Raw genomic sequence first — 22307 nt, 5'->3', positions numbered from 1 at the left:
GCTTCAAACATACATAGAGACAAAGACATTATCAAACTACTGTTAAAGAGCCAAAAACTTAAGGTTAAGTATCATAAGATAGAAAAGTACATAGTTTAAGTCAGTAGCAGTTTATAAACACAAACACATATGCCTTAATAGCCTGTAATTAGACTAGTAATCAGATTGGTTTTAACTTAAGTCTTGTCCTCTAATACACATACGTTAACAATCTTAATTGGGACTTCTAAAGTATTAACAAAGATATGGACTAATAGCTTCAATTAACTTCTAAAGGGGATTAGGAGAGGCTAGATTAATAGCTGCAATTAAGTCCCCTGAGGAGTGTTAACAACTGTAACGATCCGACCGATCATTTTGAGCAATTGAACTTTGCTAGCCAGTTCTCGGGCATGACTAGCCTCATATGATGTATTATGACTTATTTAAATCGTTTGTTTTGGTTTTCAAGATGATCGGAATAGATTTGGAAGAACAATTCTCAGCTTGAAGATTTAAATTTGAAAGGTTTAACCAAGTTTTGACTTTTTAGTATTTGATCTCGGACTTGAATTTTTATGATTTGGTTAGCTCTATTAGGTGACTTTGGACTTGGGAGCGCGTCCGAAATATGATTTGGAGGATCGTGGTAGATTTAGGCTTGAATTGGCGAAATTGGAAATTTGGAGTTTCCGATCGGCAGTGGAAATCTTGAAATTGGGGTCGGAATGAAATTCTGGAAGTTGGAGTAGGTTCGTAGTGTCATTTGTAAAGTATGTGCAAAATTTCAGGGCATTCGGACGAAGTTTGATCGGTTTCAGTGTTGTTTGCGGAATTTTAAAATTAGATGTTCTTAAGCTTGAATCCGAGGTTGATTTGGTATTTTGATGTTGTTTTGAGTGTTACAAAGGTTCGACTAGGTTTGTGTGTTGATATATGACTTGTTGTTGCTTTTGGTTGAGGTCTCGAGGGCCTCGTGATGAATTTAGTTTGTTGACGGAAGAGTTGGAATTGAGTTGGTGCAACTGAAATTTGCTGGTTCTGTTATTTCCGCACCTGCGGATTTAAGACCGCAGGTACGAGGTCGCAGATGCGTAAGGAAGGTCGTAGGTGCGGTTTTGGACTAGTTGAAGCTTGATTGCAGGTGCGGTGATTTTATCGCACCAGAGGGGCCGCAGGTGCGATGTTGTGATCGCAAAAGCAATTTCTGAGGGCATAAGTGGGAACCGCACCTGCGATGGATTTTCCACAGGTGCAGCGTCGCAGAAGCAAAATTTTAACCGTAGATGCGGTACCTCTGGGCAGAAAGTATAAATTGTGGACTTCGCGGATTTTGGTTCATCTTCCACTATTTTTAGTCGGGTTTGGAGCTTTTGAGAGCGATTTTGAGGAGGAATTCAAAGGTTTATTAGTAAGATAAGTGGCTTGAGACCTAATACTTGTATATGTGATGATTTCCCGTTGTTTAATCATGTAATTTATGAAGATTAGAGGTGAAAATGAGGGGTTAGGGCTTGGGATTTTTGGAGAGTTGATTGAGGACTTGAGGGGTCAAATGGAGTCAGATTTTGATAAGTTTGGTATGTATGGACTCGTGAGAGGATATGGATTCTAGTTTAGTGACTTTTATCGGATTCCTAGGCATGGACCCGGGGGTCGGGTTTGGCCAATTTCGGGAATTTTGATTTAATTTGATAATTTTCACGTGGGCCTTGTTTCTTTAGCATGTATTGATGATATGATTCTAATTTTGGATAGATTCGGGATGATTTGATGCCGAGTCGAGCGGCAAGGGCATCGCGGTGTAGATTTCATCCGATTTGATGTAAGTAATAATTGTAAATGTTGTCCATGAGGGTATGAAACCCCGAATTTCAAATCATGGTGCTACTTTAAGGTGATGCACACGCTAGATGACAAGCGTGGGGTCGTGCACCATTGGGAATTGTAAATTGGTCTGTCCCATACGACTATTATGTTACGTATTTAATGGAAAACTAATTGATAATATTGTGTTTTGGAAAGTATTACTATGTTTTGGGTTGGATGCCATTTTTGGGCCTCGTGCCAACTATTTGGACCCTTAGGGGTTTTCTTTACTGAAACTCCTCACTGTTTTGATTTAATAAATGTACTCAGTCATGCTATGTTTTACTGATTTCATAACTCAATCTTATTTACCCTAATTTGATGCATAAATGATATTTTGACTGAGCATCCTGTTTTACTATAGCGCAAGTGGCTTGAGAGGTTTCTGACTGAGTAAGGTCGAGGGCCTGTGTTGAGAGGATATTATGAAATCGGGCTGCGCGTTGCAGCATGTTGTACTCATTGTGATATATGAGAGGCCGAGGACCTGATTTATTATGCCACGAGGTGGCTTGTGATGTGAGGCCGAGGGCCTAATTAATTATACCACGAGATGGCTTGTTATAGTGCTTGGGCTGTAGGAGCCCCTCCGGAGTCTGAACACCACCAATGAGCGCGGGTACCCAGTGTGAGTGATTTGATGTTGCCCGAGGGGCTATTTTTGATTTATGTTGTTGCCCGAAAGGCTGATTACGAGTGATTGTGAGGTAGTTTGAGGGGCTGGTTCTGTTGATATTTTGCCAGAGGGGCGGTTTATGATTCATTTTGCCCGAGGGGCTATATATGAGTGAGTTTTTGCCTGAGGGGCTGACTATGTTTTCATCATTTCTACTCACTGTTTTATCACTTATTTGAAAATTGCTGAAAGATGTTTTAAACTGGATTTTTAACGAAATGATTTAATTTATATACTGTTTTGGAAACACATTGTTCTTACTGTGGTGTTATGACGTGGATTATGTATTTTCTTATTGCATAGCCTTTATTTACTCTTATTACTTACTGAGTTGGCGTACTTACATTACTCCTTGCACCTGTGTACAGATTCAGGTATTTCTGAACCCGATAACGGGTGTTGATTACTCAGTGGCAGGTTCATCGGAGTTAGCAAGGTAGCTGCCTGGAGTTCGCAACCCTGCTTTTCTCCCTCTTATCTTCCTTAGATTGTTTTTAGTATATTTTCAGACTCTTCGTTGTATTCAGACCTTAGTAGATGCTCGTGACTTATGACATCCCGATGTCGGGCATGTGTTATTTTCTTCCGCACTAGTTATTTAGACTTATGTCATGAGATTCTGTTAATTTAATAGCTTTAAAAATGACTTTTATGAAATACTAGTTTGATTTGGGATTTGTGTCGGCTGGCCTAGTGTCATGATAGGCACCATCACGATCGGATCGGTTTTAGGGTCATGACAACAACATTACAGGCTAATTACTTCAATTGATGCTCCGTAAAGAATGCTAATATAGACACATGTTAAACAACTTCAATGATAAATACAAATCAGTAGCCTTAATCAAGAGGCATAGACTGATAACTTCAAATAGAACACTCAAGAAGTATTGACAAAGGTTCAAAACAGTAACCATAATTAGAACTTCCACTGGTACTATCACAGATACCAAACTACAATTAGGATTTCTGAAGCATTAACAGGATCACATATTTTATCATAGAACAACACTTTTAGGAAGATTAACAGGATCACAATTTAGCCAACTGCAATAAGAACTTCTAAGGATATTAACAGGTTTATAAACCCAATTATGGCTCCTAAAAGTACTTAGCAGAATCTCAAACTACCTTGCTTAACATTAAAAATTAATGACATATTCACTTCTTTTAACAGTTTTAACTTCAAACTAATCCCATTGAGAGCAAAGTAGGTTGTTACATTGTGATGACCTGATAGGTCATCTAGAGTTTTAATCCCAATTCCATATTTTGAAACCTCAAATACCTTATTTTAGCCTTTCCCGATTTGTGTGTCACAGACTGGATATTTTTTTGGAAGGCTTTTATGTTAAAAATTGATAAAATATGAAATTTTGCCTTAAAAATCTATTTAAATTGACTTTAGTCAACGTATTGAGCAAACAAACTCGGATCCGTATTTTGACGGTCCCGGTGGATCTATATTGTGATTTGAAACTTGGGCGTATACCCGGAATCAAATTTGGAGATCCCTAACTCGAGTTATCATATTTTGTTGAAAAATTAAAGTTTAAAGGCTTAATGAATCTAAAAGTTTGACCAATGTTTGACTTTGTAATATCGAGTTCATATTTTGGCTCCGGAACCTGGTAAAGGTCCATTATTATATTATGACTTGCCTGTCAAATTTGACAAAAAATGAAATTAGTTTGATGTGATTCGGACGTCTGGTTGTTAAAATAGTAATTCTAAAGTTTCTTGAAAATTTCATTTGATTTGGTGTCCGATTCATAATTCTAGGTGTTATTTTGTCGATTTGATCACGCGAGCAAGTTCTTATGATATTTTTGGACTTGTGCGCATATTTGGTTTGGATCCCCAAGGGCTCGGGTAAGTTTCGGATAGGCTACAGAGTGAGTTTTGGACTTAGGAGAATGTTGGTGTGCTTTAGTTCTGGTGCAGGTCTTTGACCTCGCAATTGCAAGGAACCCAGGTTCCTGTCTTTGTCGCAATTATGAAAAAAATCTTCGCAATTGCGAAGAGTGGTGGGTCAGCCAAAGTTCCCATTTGCGATCAACGGGTCGCATTTGCGAGATGGCCACCGTTCGCAATTGCAAAAAAATCATCGTAATTGCGATGATAGCAGAGATGCTGGGACTTCACATTTGTGAGTTCGCAATTGCAAACCCCAGGTCACAATTGCGACATTTGCAACTGGTCAAAAGCCGAGTTAGACAGGAATTATCTCATTCTTTCAAATTTTCAAACCTAGAGAACCCTAGAGGCGATTTTCCCAAGAGCCCTTCTTCCCCAATTCATTGGAAAGTAATTCTAACCTATTTTTCTTTCAATCATCCATTACATTTCATAAGATTTCAACCTAATCTAGTATTTTCATGGTGTAAATTGGGGGTTTGGGTAGAATTAGGGATTTTTATAAATTTGAATTTAGACCTCAAGTGAGGTCGTATTTCAAAACAAATTATATAACCGGGCTCGGGGGTGAATGGGTAATCGGATTTTGGTTCGAACTTTGGGTTTGGACCAAGCGAGCTCGAATATTTAACGTAAGGCTCGTTCTTATTTATTCTATCTCCTTGTTGTTATATGCTCATTGTTATATGGTAAGGGAGAGTGTTAATGCATGAAGGGTGATGTCGTGTCGTATTTGAGTGTTAATGCACGAAGGGTGATATCGTGCCACATTATGAGAGTTAATGCATGAAGAGTGATGTCATGCCATATTTTGAGAGTTAATGTATGAGGGTGATATCATGTCGTATCTATTAATTTATGATGAAAGTGAGAGTAAAAGCACGAAAGGTGATGTCGTGCCATTATTATTGTTTCATAGTGAGGTTGAGAGTAAAAGCATGAAGAGTGATGTCGAGCAATTTTGTTTATTATGTTTATTCATTTTGCTGGTTAAGGGCTTATTGACTGTTTCTTGATATCATTCCCTGATGTACTTATCATATATTGTACCTCTTTCGCATGCCCCTCCCAATAGTACATGTTTAGCCATTATTTGTTGGTATGTTGTGCGCATATTGTTATCTACATAGGTTTATTTACATGGGTGTCCTGTCATAGCCTCGTCACTACCTCGTCGAGGTTAGGCTCGACACTTACGGAATACATTGGGTCAGTTGTACTCATACTACACTATGCACTTCTTGTGCAGATTTTGGTACGGGTCCTAGCTATCCGTAAGGCGTTTCAACTTGGATTTGCTTTGGAGACTCGAGGTAGATTTGCTAGCATCCAGACCTTGAAGTCCCTTTCCATTTTCCCCTTATTTATTGTTCTTATCATTCGAGATAGTTGTACTTATTTCAAACTTTGTATGTAGAAACTTTAGAAGCTCGTGAATTGTGACTCCAGATCTGGGTTGTACTTAGATATTATTGGTTTTTATGTCATTCCGCATTCAGTTTTAGTTTCATTTCGGCTTAATTGATTTTACTTATTGAAATTGATTGGAATTGGCTTAAAGATCCTCTAACGTTGGCTTGCCTAGCAAGTAAAATGTTAGGCGTCATCACGGTCCCGAATGTGGGAATTTCGGGTCGTGACATACATCCAACAGTAGCAGCTAAGGTTCTCTTTAAAGTTCACAAGTTAAGTCTAATCTACTTAAGGGAGATTAGTGAGGGTTCAAAATAGAAGAGCATATGAAGTCATAAAGGACAAACAAAGACATGGAATAATACAAATGAATATAAGCACACACAAAGAGCACTTAGCAGAAGTCATGTCCTGGAAGTGTTACTAATAGTATCACCATATAGGCTTCAAGAAAAGGATATTTGTATCATCACATTGGAGAAACATGTTAAGCACTTATGGGATACGATTTTAGACATAATGGAACTTAGCATCAATATTCCAGTTGAACAAATGTATCATTATTATAACGACCCGATCAGTCATTTTAAGTATTTGCACTTTGCTCGGTAGTTTACGGGCATGAGTAGCTCCGTATGATATATTAAGACTTATATAAATCGTCGATTTTGGTTTTAAGGTTATTCAGAATTGATTTGGATGAATGATTCTCAGCTAGAAGCTTTAAATTTGAAAGGGTTGACCAAATTTGACCTTTTAGTATGTGACCTTGGATTGGATTTTCGGAAGTTGGAGTAGGTTCGTTGTCATTTATGACTTTTGTGTAAAATTTGAGGTCAACCGGACGTGTTTTGATAGGTTTCGACATCAAATGAGGAATTTAGAAGTTCATAAGTTCTTATGCTTGAATCGATGTGCGATTCGTGTTTTATCCTTGTTAGGGGTGATTTGAGACCCCGAGTAAGTCCATATTATGTTACGGACTTGTTGGTATATTTGAATGGGATGGCTTGGGTGAGTTTGGGGGCGAGTTTTGAGCGAGTCCGGGCATTTCGACACTCTGATGTTGTTCCGGAAAATTGGAAGTGTGGACCACATAATTCCATGTGTTGAGGCATATTTTTGAGTGTTGTAGTAGATAAAAAAGGGCAACAACAAATGAAAATGCGCGAAACGCAGAGGAAAAGTGTGGACTGTGCAATTTTATCTGCGGTCGCACTTCAGGGTGTTCTGCAGGTTCGCTAGTTCGACTTCGGAAGCTTATATCTTTGATCCACAAGGAATTTAGAGACGATTCAAAAACAAAAGTTGTAGCCCTTCGTGTCTTTCCAATTTTGTAAAGAAATCATCATTTGGATATTTGTACAGAAAGTTATGGTCATTTTACTGAAGCATGATAGTGGAGAAGCAATGAAGTGCGGCCGCAATATTTTTTATGCGACCGCGTGACTTGGAAATGTGCGACCGCACTTGGATATGTGTGGACCGCACATTGAGAGGTCAGAGGGTGTACTATATAACCGAGGCTTAGGGTATTATTTCATTTTTAGACCTAGAAAGCTCGGTTTGTGGTAATGTTTTGTGGGTTTTTCAAGAAATTCATCGGGGTAAGTGATTCTAACTCGGATTTGGTTAATATACATGAATATATCATTGTTTTCATCAATTAATTAGTATTTTGAGATGAAATTTGGGGGTTTTAGCCTAAAGACTCATAGCATGAATTTTCGAGTTTTGAACATCGATTCGGAGTCGGATTTGAAGGAAACTAGAATGGTTGGACTTGTAATTGAATGGTTGTCGGATTTTATGAGTTTTGTTTGGTTCTGAGGCGAAGGCATAGGTGTGATTTTTGGCCGGTTTTGGGTTTTGACTAAGGATTTGATCTTTATCATTTAAAGTTATTTCCTTGGGCTTTATTTGATGTATTTGAGTTGCTTGTGGCTAGTTCTGAGCCGTTCGGACATTGGTACGCGAGATGGCATTTTCAGAGCATCACTTGGCTTGTTCGAGGTAAGTAACTCTTCTAACCTGAGTGTTGAGGGTATGAAAACCTGAATTACATGCTATGTGATCGATGTTGAGCTGATGCACATGCTAGGTGACGGTCGTGTGGGCGTGCACACTTTGAATTCTGACTCCGTTGTTTCATGGCACTGCTTAGTGGCCCTATGTTGTTGATATCTTTATTTTTACCCTGTGATTAAGTAATTGAGCTGTCAATCATGCTAGATATCATGTTTAGGCTTTATGCTGATATTGTTAGGACCCATAGTGGCCATTTCTTGTTGTCATCTCATTTATTTCATTGATATTTCGTACTCAGTCATATTCATGTATTTATATCATATCTCAATGTCAGTTGTTGTTTATTGATATATCATATCATTATTGTCGGACTAATTTCATGACATTGTGAGCTCGTGAGTGAGACTAGAGAGATTGAGGATCGAGTAAAGCTAAGAGCCTGTTATGAGTGACGGTTATAGGATCAGGCTGCACGCCGCAGCATGTTATATTGATTTATGCCTGTATCTGGCTTATGATAGCGTTTGGGCTGTAGGAGCCTCTTCGGAGTCTGTACACCCCCAGTGAGTGCGGTTGATTATATTGAGAGATGGATCTTCCCTGAACATGGATCTTGTCCGAAGTATTATATACCTAGAGATGGATCTTCTCTATGGGGTCGTATTAGCCTTTCTCGGTACTGAGTGATTGATGGTCAGTGATGTATATGTTTTGGGAAGGATCTTCCCTGGGCCGTATGGGCCATATACATTACCGAGTGGTTGAGCATGATGAGTGAAAAATGTGAGGCAGTGAGATTGAGTACTCTGAGATTGTGAGTACATGATTCATCTCTCAGATACATTACATAGGCATGCACACATGACATATAGGTATAGAGATGCATTTTCCTCATGTTGTACGGTATCATGTCATTTATGATTTTTTGCACACATTGATATGTGGGCATAGAGAGGTATTTTAGACTTGCTATCTGGGAAGAAAATAAAACATCTTATTTATTGTGAAAAGGATTTTTGAAAAAATTATAGTTTTCAAATTATCTCATATTTTTTGACGATTTCGGTAAAGGATTTGGTATTTTCACTGTTATTCTTGAAAAGCGAAACTATTTTTGGAAAGCTATAAAAAAGCTGAGCATTTTGTTTCTGAGTTACTTCCTTATTTATATGCTCTATATTGTTATGGATTATTGTTGGCTATTGGTGTTGGACCCGACCATGTTCCAGCTCGTCACTACTTTCAACCTATGATTAAGTTTGTTACTTACCAGTACATGGAGCTGGTTATACTGATACTACACTTCTACAAATTGCATGCAGATGTTGCCTGTTAAGGTTGTTGTGTATGATAGGAGCTGGATTTGAAGATGTACCTGCATTCCTGTTATAGCTGCCTTTTGTTCATGGTAGCCTTAGATTTATAAAACTCTATTTATGTACTTTTCAAATAGAAGATGTATTTTTTTCATATTAGCTTTGCAAGCTCTATTCTCAGAAGCTCATGCTTTGTACTACCAGTCCCTGGGAAAGCGTATAAGATTTAGATAATTCTCTTGCTTAAATTGCCTTATTAAATAATACTGGAATTGGATAGTGTAGTTGGCTTATCTAGCGGATTGGATTAGGTGCCATCACGGTTGTATTTTGGATCGTGACAAATTGGTATCAGAGCTCTAGGTTCATAGGTTCTACAAGTTATGAGAAGTGCCTAGTAGAGTCTTGCGGATCGATATGATGACGTGTATACCTATCTTCGAGAGGCTACAAGGCATTTGGGATATACTTCCCATCTTTTTTCCTTATCGTGCGACATCGATTCAGCTTAAAGCGTAATCCTTTGAATTTCCATCCATGCATTTGTATGCACACATGAGCGCTCGGTATCAGCTGTGCATCGACGATTTACGATTCCAGGGATGAGGTGCGAGATGTGATTTTAGTATGTTGATGATGGGCCAGTCTGGAGCACTTGAGGCCGGGTTTTAACTGTAGCTTGAGCATAGATATGTTGATTGTGTGAGCACGTGCTTTTGAACTTAAATGTCCGGTAGCGTCCCTATGAGTGGAGTTTATTACTAGATGAGTGGCCAGATTGCTATATGATGAGTATGATATGACTATGGTTGTGTTCAAACATATTGGATTTGACGAAAAAAGTTTTATTGAGATGTAAATTGGGTACTTGATTTGCGTATAGTCTCGAGTTATGGGTGTATTGAAGGATCTTTCACGTTGTTTAGTTGAGGAGTGAAGTAGATTTTCATGTCGTGATATGAGTTCAGACTCAGAAAGATTAAGTGATTGCATAATAGTTATGACTGGTGAAGGGTATAAAGAGATGTTAGTTTGAGGCAAAGCAGATGGGTTATCTCCTGCGGGGTGTCCTAAGGTTTGTGTGATCCCTATGTTGTTTTGTAGAGAGTTCTCTTTTACTAGTGAATTATGTGTTGAAATTTGAGTTTGGATCGCTTATGAGAGTTGGCTTGACTGTTACAAGGGCGAATGCGAGATTTGCAGATGATTTGAGTTATTAGACGGTTTGTGATACATGAGCTTAGGAAGAATTTAGTTGAATCCTATTGTGGTATTATGCCTCATATGGGGGTGGATATTGTAAGTTATCAAATGCTTTATTCCTTGGCTTTGAGACAAGTGGGGGAGTCTGCTATCGACGGGGAGATTGCACGATTATGTGTTGTATGAGTTTCGGTTTGACTTGTGAATAAGTTATGTTCTGTAGAGGGTGAGATCGAGGATGACTCGAGTAAAGGAATTTCTGGATACGGGTTGTATTATGCTCTGAGGGTATATGGGAAACATTTAATGATTGAGTTATTATTCGTAAGGGATGTAGTATGCATAAAGTAGGGGTTCACTCGGTTGCTTTGGAGCGTGGATTACTTCCTTGGGTGTTGTTATGCTAATGGGGCACAGTTCGTTTGGTCGGCTTGGTCAGTTTAATTGAGATTTGAGTAGATTGGAAGACTCTCGAGAATGGTTCTAAGGAATTCAAGATTTATATGTGGCAATTGAGAATTTTGCAGATTTGCATATGCCTAGAATTAGAGAGTTACATTGGATGGTATCGAGACTCGTAGTATTTCTACATCATTATGGATTCTACACTTCAGTATCAGGAAGGAAAAAGGAACAGCTTTAAATTCTCAAAAGGTCTCTTCAGAGTAGGTATCCCAGTTGTGGTACTTTTGGGGTGCTTAAAGAGCATTTAACGGCTTATGAGCCTTAGGGTAGTATGGTCTTATGTTAGGTCTCGTAGGGCAAGTTTTGGTTAAGGATAGCAGTGTTCTAGCGAGGTTAAGTATCAATTTGAAGGCAATTCGGGAAGAACCCGGAGAGTTAGGACAACTTGATAGTAGGTTAGATCAGCACAATAATGGATGTAATCGGTTCCTTGGGCACTTACGATGTGGCTAGTCTCTACAGGTGTTTTGTGGTATTGCTCTTGGGTCTTTGGTGACCTGCGTGGCTTGGCTGAGTTAGAGAGATTTAGTTCTGATGGCTTGACTAGGTGCAAATGAGTTTCTAAGAGTTCTCAATGGTTTCTACCACGGTTCGAGGAGTATATTTCCTACTAGCGTGAGGAGCATGTGATGTATAGTGATTTTCTTCTGATGAAATCAAATGGAAAGTTCTTGGCTAATTGAGTATGTAGTTGCTTGTGACTCGGAGTGGATTATGAAGTTCTCGTATTTTCATATGATGGCATGGTATATGCGGTATGTTGTGTGGCATCGAGATTTAAATGTACAAGGTCACAAGTTAGTTTTGGAGAGAAGGACATGAATTCTTAGGCAACATGGACGATCTCAGATGACTAAATAGATGATATTACTATTTGATATGGGTTGATGAGAGTGTACATTTCGAAGGGGCATTGTATTTTGATTTATGGATACTTTATCGGTATCGTGACACCCTCCTAGTTTATCGACTGTTGATATTCAAATCTTGCTTTGTGGCACGAAAGAATAATAGAAGTATTTATCATGGGATAATCGTGTATGGGAGATGTGTTAGATATTCGGGCGGTAGAGTTGGATCAGACATAGTGATTCGTTTGTTCTATGAATTTGGAGACTGGTAGTTTTGAGGAGCAAATTGTTTCGTGGTGAGGGACTGTGAAATTGTGGCCAAATCTAGTCAGAAGATGGCATGTGTCATGGTTGGGTCATTATGGATCTTCGGAGAGTTATTTATCTATTTGTGGATGACTAGAGTCGATTTGGGGGTCCATTGGTAGGCCCAATTAGGATGTGTATCCTACAATGCATCGAATTGGTTGGCTCTATACTGCTATTGTTTAGGGATGTGCCATTCGGTTGTTATTGAGCTTATTTGTGTTCTGAAATGATCTGTGAGTTACTTTTCTATGCTACGGGGAGTTGTGATTTCGTTGGTTATATTCACACATGGTGCGGTTCTATTTGGGCTTTATAGCGAAATTTGCGCGAGATGGGTATTTGAGTAATGCATGATTGATTGCGCATTGGTTGTGTTCTTTAGGGCTTGTGTGGCATTGCATCATTTGCTTCTCCATGGTTATGGTAATGCACTTTGGTAACTTGATGTCGAATATCACGTGGTTATGGATTTTGAGCAAGGTGGCTTGAAGTATATGCCATGGACCAGTATTTGGATGAGGTCACGCATTGTATCAGGGTTATGTTGAGGTACGAACCTTTGTGTTAGATCCGTGTGATGGTCCTACGATGTGTGATGGATTTTCAACATTTTGTTGGGGCAGTACTTGTTAAGCTTACGGGACTGTTCTCTCGCTTGAGTCATTTTCTATAATTTGAGTACATGTGGATTGCTGCTTACTGGTGCACGGATTGCACATGTTGTGGCCTTAGACTGTATTGAAGTGGAATGTCACTAGAGTGATTATGTTAGATGCGATGAGGTCATCGTACCTAGAATGGGTGCTATCAGATCTGATTGCGGTATATTTGGAAGGATATTGTTGTTGATCAGCTTAGAAATTTGCTATAGTTCCTATAGAAGGAGAGGGAGTTCCACAATTGGTTGATCTGATGAATGGTTATGAGTTTCTGTATATTTCTTTCATCATCTCCAATATACAATGGTTTTAGAACGAGGCTTTGTTTGATATGAGATTTATTACTGGTATTGGGTTATTTTGAGCAGTTACTGTGATTAGAAATTATCACTATGAGTATTTGAGTTATGCGGTATATCATGTGATTAAATCTTGGGTTATGATTACGGCTTGATACAACTTGTTTAGACTTATACAGTGTGTAGATGCGAGATTCTGATCTTATGGAAAATTCCAGGTGTTGGAAATTTGGTTCTAAGGTTTATGGGCTAGGATGAATTATGAAATTTCAGTTATGTTGTGTTATCAGACCTATATGGGATAGGGTGATGTGAGATCACCCCCCGGGTATGTGCATGTTAAGGTTACACGGTGATTTGGTGGCTTTTGGAACAACTATGGGCATGCTAGAGGACGAACACATATTTAAGTGGGGGAGAATGTAACGATCCGACCAGTCGTTTTAAGCATTTGCACTTCGCTCGGTAGTTTACGGGCATGAGTAGCTCCATATGATGTATTATGACTTATGTGAATTGTCGGTTTTGGTTTTCAGGTTATTCGGAATTGATTTGGAAGAATGATTCTCAACTAGAAGCTTTAAATTTGAAATGGTTGACCAATTTTGACTTTTTAGTATGTGACCTCGGATTGGATTTCCAAATGTTGGAGTAGGTTCATGGTTTCATTTATGACTTGTGTCAATCGGACGTGTTTTGATAGGTTTCGACATCGAAGGAGGAATTTAGAAGTTCATAAGTTCTTATGCTTAAATCGATTGCGATTCATGTTTTATCCTTGTTAGGGGTGATTTGAGACCCCGAGTAACTCCATATTATGTTATGGGACTTGTTGGCATATTTGAATGGGACCCCGAATGGCTCGGGTGAGTTTCGAGGTGAGTTTTGAGCGAGTCCGGGCATTTCAGCACTCTGATGTTGTTCCGGAACATTGGAATTGCGGACCACACAATTCCATGTGCTGAGGCACATTTTTTAGTGCTGTAGTAGATGAAAAAGTGCAACAACGGATGAAAATGCGCAGATCGCAGAGGAAAAGTGCATACCGCACAATTTATCTGCGGCCACACTTCAGGGTGTTCTGCAGGTTCGCTGGTCCGACTTCGGAAGCTAATATCTTTTGATCCACAAGGAATTTGAAGATGATTCAAAAACGAATGTTATAGATCTTTGTATCTAGTTTCTAGAAAGATAAAGAAATTCATTATTTGGACATTTGCACAGAAAGTTATGGTCATTTATTGAAGCCAAGTAGTGCGGACCGCGCATTAGGAGGTCAGAGGGTGTACTATATAACCGAGGCTTAGGGTATTATTTCATTTTTGAACCTAGAGAGCTCGGTTTGTGGCGATTATTCGTGGGGTTTTCAAGAAATTCATCGGGGTAAGTGATTCTAACTCGGATTTGGTTAATATACATGAATATATCATTGTTTTCATTATTTAATTAGTATTTTGAGATGAAAATTGGGGGGGGGGGGGTTAAGCCTAAAGTCTCATATAGTGAATTTTTGAGTTTTGAACATCGATTCGGAGTCAGATTTGAGTGAAACTAGCATGGTTGGACTCCTAATTGAATGGGTTGTCGGATTTTGTGAGTTTTGTTTGGTTATGAGGCGCGGGATCGGGTGTGATTTTTGGCCGGTTTTGGGTTTTGACTAAGGATTTGATCTTTACCATTTGAAATTATTTCCTTGGACTTTATTTGATGTATTTGAGTTGTTTGTGGCTAGTTTTGAGTCGTTCGGAGGTCAGTACGCATGAGATGGCATTATCGGAGCATTGCTTGGCCATCTCGGTATTGGAGTTAGCTTATTCAAGGTAAGTAACTCTTCTAAACTTAGTGTTGAGGGTATGAAACCCTGAATTACGTGCTATGTGATCAATGTTGAGGTGAGCATATGCTAGGTGACGGGCATGTGGGCCTGCACCCTGTGAATTGTGACTCCTTTGTTTCATGGCACTGCTTAGTGGCCATATGTTGTTGATATCTGTATTTTTACCCTATGAATAAGTAACTGAGCTGTCAATCATGCTAGATATCATGTTTAGGCTTTATGTTGACATTATGAGGACCCATAGTGGCCATTTCTTGTTGTCATCTTACTGATTTCATTGATATTTCGTACTCAGTCATATTCATGCATTAATATCACATCACAATCTTAGTTGTTGTTTATTGATACATCATATCATTATTGTAGGGCTAGTTCATGACATTGTGAGCCCGTGAGTGAGACTGGAGAGATTGATAACTGAGTAAGGCTGAGAGACTGATTATGAGTAACAATATAAGATCGGGCTGCACGCCGCAGCATGTTATATTGATTTATGCATGGATCTGGCTTATAATAGCGCTTAGGCTATAGGATCTCCTCCGGAGTCTGTATACACCCCTAGTAAGTGTGGTTGATTATATTTAGGGATGAATCTTGCCTGTACACGAATCTTGTCCGAAGCATTATATACCTGAAAATGGATATTCTCCATGGGGCCGGATTGGTCTTCCTCGGTACTTAGTGACTGATGGTCAGTGATGTGTATGTTTCGGGATGAATCTTCCCTGGGTCGTATGGACCATATACAGTACCGAGTGGTTGAGCATGATGAGTGAAAAGTGTGAGGCATTGAGATTGAGTACTCTGAGAGTGTGAGTACATGATTTATCTCTGAGATACATAGCATAGGCATGCATACATGACATACAAGTATAAAGATACATTTTTTCTCATGATGTACGGTATCACGTCATTTATGATTTTTTTACACACATTAATCTGTGGGAATAGAGAGGTATTTCACACTTGCTATCTGGAAAGAAAATGAAAATTGTGAAAAGGATTTTTGGAAAAATTATAGTTTTCAAACTATCTCACATTTTTCGACTATTTCGGTAAAGGATTTGGGGTTTTCACTGTTATTCTTGAAAAAAGCGAAACTATTTTCGAAAAGCTGTGAAAAAGTTGAGCCTTTTGTTTTTGAGTTACTTCCTTATTTATATGCTCTAAATTATTATGGATTGTTGTTGGCTATTGGTGTTGGACCCGACTATGTTCCAGCTCGTCACTACTTTCAATCTAATGTTAGGTTTGTTACTTACCAGTACATGGAGTCAGTTGTACTAATACTATATTTCTGCACATTGCGTGCAGTTATTGGCTGTTGAGGGTTGTTGTATTCGATGGGAGCTGGATTTGAAGATTTACCTGCGTTCCTGTTGTAGCTGCCTCTTGTTCATGGTAATCTTAGATTTATAAAACTCTGTTTATGTACTTTTCAAATAGAAGATGTATTTTTTTCATGTCAGCTTTGTAAAACTCTATCCTTAGAAGCTCATGATTTGTACTATCAGTCCTTGGGAAAGTGTCTAAGATTTAGATAATTCTCTTGTTCAAATTGCCTTATTAAATATTATTGGGATTAGATAATGTAGTTGGCTTACCTGGCGGGTTGATGTGCCATCACAATTAGTGAATTTTGGGTCGTGACAATTATAATTCAAAAACATATCATCCTTACTCCATGGCTTCAAGCGAAGTATAAGGTAATCTTAGAACATACATATAAGTGATACAAAGATTCAACTAGATTACGACAGATTTGCATAAACATTCATGATTTTAACAAAGTAAATAACAAAATCACAGAGGCATATCAAAGAGGTAGAACAGGTTTAAAGATCATAAGCTAATGCCTTAGTTCTATGGTAACAATCTGATTCTTAACATTGGATAGGATCACACTTTACTTGAGTCTAAGTTATTAAATGAACCATTAAGAAATGCTAGTGATATTTAAGACAGGTTGGCATAATTATCATAACAGGACTAATAGAGCATTAGAGAGATTTGAAACTAGCTATTAAGAATTCTTAGGTCGTTTCAAAGTTAACAGTAAACATAAATTATCGTATGCATATCAATATCAGCATTTAATAACTTAAAGAAGTTCATGGTTGCATAATTTTAATTAACAGTCATTAACAAACACGTGAAATAGCTAAAAGGCATGAACACATTGCCAATAAGATCATTCAATAGAAATAGTAAAGCAATTTATATTCAGGAATTTAAACTAGGGAAAGAATAACAAGGTTGAGCTTTTACTGACCCCCTTTGGGACAACAAACCAAACAAGGGTTTTACTTAACCGTACAGGAAACAAAGAAGTGAAAGAACTCGGAAACAAAAGAGAACCAGAAATTAGTAAGGAGCCTAAACTTTTGAAATCTTAGTGTTGTTTGTTGTGTTCGTGTTAGGTATTAGCTCTATTAGGTGAGAGCATTGAAAGTCCTATTTATAGTGGCTTCAATGCCTTAGGTTCAACGAATTCAAATTAGATAGTGGATGATGATGGTGAGTTGATGATGTGAACACGATTGAGTGAAATCGGAGACGATAGAGGCGAAAAACATCATAGAAATTAACTGTGCATGAAGAAGTGGGAAATCGATCGTTGAAGCATGAAAACTATTAGTCGAAACCCTAATGTCTAGAGGTCATTGAATTTGACCTATGGACATCAAATATCAATGATGAAGCCAACTAATATCTTCATACTTGCTTCGATTTGAAAGGACATAGCCAAAGTGGATTAAATCCCAAGTCACCGTTTTAGACCTAGGGTTTTGATTTAGAGTTTTGAATTATAACAATGAAAGAGGAAAGATTTGAGCGAGAATCGCGGCTAGCAGGGACAGAGGGGATGCTTTTGTGGTTGATTCTTTGACCTTGCACGGATTTGTGCAAGGTCTTGAGGATTGATGTGTTTCCAGGTACGAGAGAACAAGGAGGAAAGGGGAAGGGGGCGGCTGGGCTTAGATGAAAATGATTTTAGGGTTTGGACTTCTCAAAGTTAAAAATACGAGACTAAATCCGGGTTGTTAGATCATTTGATCAACAGACCTAATATTTGGGGAGATAAAGATTTTAGAAAATATTAAAATCTTTAAAAAAGGGTAACTGTCGGAACTCTCTGAATGGACGGTTGATATTAAATCTTAAAAATATTAAAGAATAAAAAGAAAAGGAAGATTAAATGCAGACTGTTGATGAAATAAATCAACGGTCCAAATCTATTTTGTTTTCCTTTGTGAGTGAGGAAGACAAGTGACGTGGCAAGCTTCGATTGGTTTAGAGAGAGGGGAGTGGATCGCCAAGGTGGAGTAAAAAGAGGGTTTGGACTGGGTCAAATTTGTTTATGCTTGGGTATTGGGCTAAAGATGATTTAAAAGATAGTCATTTCATCTTTCATTAAAGACTGCAATTGTAGCCCTTTTGATTTTTAACCCCTTTCGAAATTTAATTTAAATAAACTTAAATATTTTCAATAAAATATAATAATTACAATTATCAAACATACTACTAAATATTGTAATTACTTATTTATAAAATCCTTTATTTTTTCTAATTATAATGTTAATTTCAAATTATTAACATAGCAATCAAATTAATTAGAATTTTAAGAAATAATTCATTAAATCAAATATAAAGCCTATGTGATGTTTTATAAAACTAATTAATAGTCTAAAAATAGCAAGCATGGTATAAATATAACATTGAATTGTTAATTTCAAAACTACTAATACTAAATTAATCTTGTCCAAAAAGTTGTTATTGATTGAAAATATTTTCAAAAATATTCATTGTAAACTATTAAATATAAATTAATTAATTTTAAAACCAAGAATTAAAATTGGCCGTCAACACCAAGCAAGGTGGGAAGCATAAACAACATCAAGAAAAGTAATTGAATATAACTCGTCGTATGAGGATTTACCAATACTTTTGCACAATAGCCAAATCAATAATTCAATAGCCATAACGCCCAATATCTCAATAAGATCAACATAGATAATAGCGTGGATAAAAGAAATTAAAGAGAGTTTCACAAAATATTTAGAGCATGGAAGAACATAATACATAAAGTAACATGGTGCAAATAAAATTAGTGGATTATGTTAATAATTGTCCATGTTTCTATGTCTAGTAGGTGTCATGACCTGGCATCATTACTACTCTACCGATGTTAGGCTTGATACTTACCGGGTACCGTTGTGGAGTACTCATGCTATACTTTTGCACATTTTTTGCAGATTAGGTACTTCTGCTCGTGCCGGACACCAATGAGTTGACTCGGATATCTCGGAGACTTCAAGATATACCTTCTCAAGGCTCGCAGGCCTCAAAGTTACCTTCTATTATTGTCTTTTCTATTCTTTACCTTCACATCAAACAGTATTATATTTAGAGATTTTCTAGTGTATTTCATAGAGCTTATTATTACGTTTCACCGGTTTTGAGGAATTTTGTGATTGTATGCAGTATTGATGTTAGCATGAGATTTATCAGTTTGATTAAATATTCTTAGTCGTTATTTCTGTTAAATTCTCTTGTGTGTTAGGCTTACCTAATCTTAGAGATTATGTGTCATCACGATTACCTCAGGTGGATTTTGGGGTCGTGACAAACCTTCCAAATTTTCACTTTATAAGTTTTATTTCCTTCAACCTAAAAAAAAAAAAAGAAAAGAAAAGTTAGGCAGAAAGGATGAAGTTATATAAGCACAAATCTTGAATAAATAATAAGAAGTTCAAAACATGAAAAATTAATAATTGAAAAAATAATCTTAAATTTATAAATTGCTTATCTTAATTTTAAGTAAAATATTAGTATATATAGGATTTGAACAGCAGTACCTAATATATTCATCTTAGTTTTCGGGTCACATATTAATGTGAAAACATCACTTCGCCTCAAGAGTGGAGAAAAAAAAGGAAGGAGAAGATGAACATGCATGTCTCTAATTTTAATGAGTATTAGTTTTTAGACACGTGCGTTGCACGGGATTTTATATCATAAATTATTATAAATTTTATATAAAAAATAATACATTTTCAACGGTATACATGTTCCAAGAGTAGCTGTTTGAATTATTAGATGCACGAAAATGTAAAACGCTGATTTTTTTAAAATTTTTAAATAAGCTGATATGATCTACTACACCCCTTTCACCAATTGTGTATGTACATAGCAATATAGAATCCTTCCATGCATCTCATCAATATGTTACTCAATGTAAATTGGCCAAAAAAATTATTTATTTGTATTAACTAACTAGTTTCTGTACACGTGCATTGCACGTGTGTCCCATATAAATCAAAATAGTTTTTATTTAAAACAACATCAATATATATTAAAGCATGTATATAATGAGTAATAAAAAATTTAAAATGGAAAAATTATCATCTTCATTTGATAAAGGTCTTTAGTATAGTCCTGGAAATTTTTCATATCAGCTTATCATGCTCGTGAGTTTTTTTTTTTACTTTAAAACTCTTCCAAAAACTGACAAAAAGAAAATATTGTCATAATAACACGACCTGAAATTAGTTTAGGCTTTAAACTTTTAAATATCACCATTGTCTATTGTAGTTACCCATTCTAACATGGATAATTTTATATCTAAAAAACTATACCTGTACAATAAACTTTAATTTGAATATCACCAATTATCCATTGTGGTTATCAGTTCTAACATGAATAATGCTACACCCCAGAAAGAGAAAATATTTGTACAATTCCATGAATACTCGTAAGAAGTAACTGTAACGCCCCGACCGATTATTTTGAGAATTGTAGCCCTGTTCCTCCATTTTTTTGCTTTTTTTGTATTCTACAGTTGTATAGTGACTTAACAAGTTAGTTAGTTCGGGTCCGGAGTGATTTCAGAACGAATTGAGACATTTAGTCTCTTATTTGAAAGCTTAAGCTGAAAAAGTTGTTCGGATATTGACTTATGAGTAAACGATCTCGGATTTAAATTTCGATGGTTATGTTAGCTCCGTTAGGTGATTTTGGACTTAGGAGCGCATCCAACTTGTATTTGGATGTTCATAGTAGAATTAGGCTTGAAATGCCGAACGTTAAAATTTTGGAAAGTTTGATCGGGAGTGGACTATTTGATATCGAGGTCGATTAGATTTTCGAAAATAGGCTTGATCAGATTGGAAATTTGGAATTGTGTATTATGACTTGTGTGCATGGTTGATTTCAATTTTTGAGTTATTCGGTATTTGATTTGGAAGAATGATTCTCATTTTAGAAGCTTTTAAGTTGGAAGAGTTGATCAAGTTTGAGTTTTGCATATTTATCTTGGATCGGAGTGTTAATGGTTCATTTAGGTCCGGATGGTGATTTTGGACTTGGGCGTATGCTCAGAATTAAATTCAGAGGTTTCTAGGTTGATTTGGCTTGTTGTCGAAAGTTGGCAATTTGAAGGTTTAGAATTTTCTTAAGTTTGACCATGGATTGACTTTATGGATATCGGGTTTGGATTTCAGTTTTGGAACTTTGAATAGGTCTGATTGTTATTTGGAACTTTTATGTTAAGTTTGGCGTCATTTCGAGTTGATTTGATAGGAATATGATGTGTAGTTGAATTTTTAGAAGCTCTTGAGTTTCATTGTAATTTTCATGTGTTTTGGTGTTTGATTCGTGATTTTCGAATATTATCTTGATGTTTCGATTGTACGAGCTAGTTCATATCATGCTTATATACTTGTGTGGATATTTGGTGTGGAGCCCTGGGGGCTTGGGTGAGTTTTGGACGTGTTTCGAAGTGTTTGAGTGAGTTTTTATTTTGTTGGTTTTTCAATTGATGCTTCAGGTCTCGCAAATGTGAAATCTTGTCTGCATTTGTGAACCTCGCATTTGCGAGGTGGGATCGCATTTGTGAGGTGGTCTGGGGGACTTTATGTTCGCTTTTGCTAACTTTGGATCACATTTGCGATTGGGCTCCTGGGCAGGGATATTCGCATTTGTGATCATTTGATCGTTTTTGCAGAAGGGGAGGACTTCGCAAATGCGAAGTCTAAGTGGCATTTGCAACATTCCCTGAGTTCAGCAGACATCACTTTTGCGATGCATTCTTCGTATTGTGGGGTTCGCATTTGTGAACCTCATATTGCATTTGCGACTCCTGCAGCTGAACATAAGGCTGGAAACGGGACTTAACTTCATTTTATCATATTTTAGAACCTAGACTCGGTAGGAGGTTATTTTGAGGAGAGATTGTAATGATCCGGTCGGTCATTTTGAGTTCTAATGCGTGGTTTGAAGGTTTGAGGCCTTGGGCAGCTTCACTTCATGTATCATGACTTGCACGTGTGGTTGGTTTCGATTTTCGTGAAGTTCGGAGTTGATTTGGAAGAATAATTATAAATTGGGAAGCTTTAAGTTGAAAGAGTTGACCAAGGCTTGACCTTTAAGTAAATGACTTCGGAATTGAGATTTAAAGGTTCCAATATGTTTGTATGATGATTTT

This window comes from Nicotiana sylvestris, chromosome 7 (genome assembly GCF_000393655.2).
Source record: "Nicotiana sylvestris chromosome 7, ASM39365v2, whole genome shotgun sequence".
NCBI classification, from domain to species: Eukaryota; Viridiplantae; Streptophyta; class Magnoliopsida; order Solanales; family Solanaceae; genus Nicotiana; species Nicotiana sylvestris.
Note: the sequence above shows the minus strand (reverse complement) of the source record.